The sequence below is a fragment of the Bison bison genome, unplaced genomic scaffold, assembly GCF_000754665.1.
Source record: "Bison bison bison isolate TAMUID 2011002044 unplaced genomic scaffold, Bison_UMD1.0 scf7180017864037, whole genome shotgun sequence".
Taxonomy (NCBI): Eukaryota; Metazoa; Chordata; class Mammalia; order Artiodactyla; family Bovidae; genus Bison; species Bison bison.
The window spans coordinates 6,515,749-6,518,274 of record NW_011494609.1 but is presented as its reverse complement, the minus strand read 5'-3'; positions in this window follow the sequence as shown (position 1 = coordinate 6,518,274).

Sequence of the window (2,526 nt, the reverse complement as noted above, 5' to 3'; positions counted from 1 at the left end):
CAGCCTGACTGTGAGGCTGCGATCTTGGGAGTGTTTGTCACAGCAGCAGAACCTAGCGTCGTGTGACAGATACACCTCCTCCTGGTTCCCACCGGGGAGACCTAGGAGAAGACACAGGTCGTCGCTGAGGCCAGGGCAGGGCACCACCAGCAGGGCTGCCAGGAATATTGGGAAATAAGAATTTTCTGCAAGAAAGAAACAGCAGATCAGACGTGCTTCCAGGAAACAGAGGCTCCCTTGTACTTTCATGCTGAAAGTCTGGCTGCTCCTGTCTGTCCCTGTTAGAGGCAGCACCTGGGGTATGGGAAACGTACACCAGGCCTGTAGAAGAGATTCCGTGAGCTCTGAGTTCTGCAACACGCACGGTGGAGCCAAAATCAACCTGAGTCACACTCAGCTCACGTGTGTGTGCTAAGTCGTGTCCAACTCTTTGTGATTCCCTGGACTGTAGCCTGCCAGGCTCCTCTGTCCATGGAATTCTCCAGGCAAGAAGAGTGGGTAACCATTTCCTTCTCAAGGGGCTCTTCTGGACCCAGAGATCGAACACGTGTCTCCTGCATTGCAGGCAGCTTCTTTACCGCTGAGACACCTGGGAAGCCCTAGAGCCACACTCAGACAGCATGCAAAAAGAACAGATGTTCAGAGAGCCTTGAGCCCCAGGGGGAGCCATGGGGCATGATGGAGGCCTGGAAAAGAGCAGCGCAGAGGACACTCCCCAGGGAAGCTTCCAGAAGGCAGCCAGAAATGCACTCGGAGGAGAACTTATCACTGTAAGTGTTTTCATTATACACAAGAGAGAATAAAAAATACATGAACTAAGCTTTCAATTCCAGACTGGAGGGAAGAAAAATAAGACAGCCCGAAGCCCAAGGAAGCAGCAGAAATATGTGAAAAAAGGGGAAAGTGGCTGGTTTGGCAAGTAGAAAAACCATAGAATTGGTACGCCTGAGACCTTGAATGTCCCCGGGGAGCTGCCTCTGGTGAGTCGGGTGTCTCCCCTGGGCGGCCGTCAGGGGAGGGGCACCCCCCACTCGCTCCCCCAGGACCTCTATGCTGCCAGGAGCTCCTTCCTTGCTGTGCTTTCCAGGCACTGGTGGGGGCTTTGGTTCTTGGCTCATCCTGCCGTTTCCAACAAGGAGAAAGATTCGACTGCAGCACAGGGAGCTGGGCCCCCAGGACAGAGCAGGGGTCACTGGCCGCCCAGGGATTGGTTGTTTCCCATGGCCGAGTAATCATGCAGTGGTTTGGGAAGAGAGCCAGGGCTCTGATGGCCAGGCGTCTGGAGGCCTGAAGAGCCACGAGGGCCGGGAAAGACCACGGCACCTCATCCAGGGCCAGCCGAACTGGGGGCCTGAGCCCACAGCTAGTGCCCAAAGGCACCGCACCAGGGTGAGTCCCAGCCGCCCTGCCCATCCTGGCCGGGACAGCTGTCTACAGATGTCAGGTGTCCAGGTGCCTTGGGAGTCCACAGCCACATGGCAGGCCCCCAACACAGGGCCCCCGTCCTGAAGGAAACCAGGCACTGTTCCCTCACCTGCGCCCCAGAACCAAGCTCGGCTGGCTGAGCCCCCTGGAAGAAGCAGGGGTCTCTCTGGAGCCCTTGAGGGGAGCATCGGGGGCGGGCCCTTGGCTGGGGACCCTCGTCCCTGCTGTGGCTCCTCTCCCTCTGCCCCTTGGCGTCGGCCCGGCTCCGGGGCCGCGAGCAGAGACACACAGCTGCTCGGAGCAAAGCGAAAGTTGTTTGTATGAAGCTGAACAAGACTGTCATATATTAAAGGCAGCTGTAAAACAGGACTTAGCCTTGTAATAATATTTTGGTTTTATTTGCACTATGTGCATCCTGAAAAATGTGAGTGTGACCTCAGCCCAGGGGTGGTCACACTCCGAGCCCTGGAGTGTTTCTGCTGCGGGTCAAGACTCTGGGGCTCCCAGTTCCAGGCGCCCCTACAGGGCCCTCACAGACAGTGGCCTCAAAGGGGTGAAATGTGGCCAGGCATCCTCCGTGGCTCACCTCTGGAACTGCGGCCCATGGGAGTTAACACAGGAGGCATCAGGTGTTCCCCATCCCCAGCTCTGGACTGAAGGTCGTCGTGTGCCGTCTTCCTGGATTCCTTCTGGCCCCTTGATGTAAATGCCACAGTTGTCCTGGGTCACACACAAGGACGCCGAGGCTCAGGGAGGTCGGGCCCCTCTTCCACTGAGGGGAGCCTGAGGCCCGGGTCCCCAGCTCACGAGAGCCTGCTGGCATGGCCCCCACGGCGCTGTGGCCTCGGGACAGACAGTCACGCGACCCTGTCCACACCGGGCTCTGGGAGGCCGTGCAGCCCCCACACAATGGGAGGAGACAGGCAGCTGTGGGCAGGTGCACCGTGAGGCTTCGGCCAACTCATGTCCTGGAAACGGACCCTCTGGCCTCCAACCTTCAGGCAGAGCAGCCAGAAACCATGGAGACCAGGCGAGCGGCTGTGTGAAGCTGCTGCTTTTGGGGCAATTTGTGAGGTGGGGACAGATAGCTCATACCCCAGA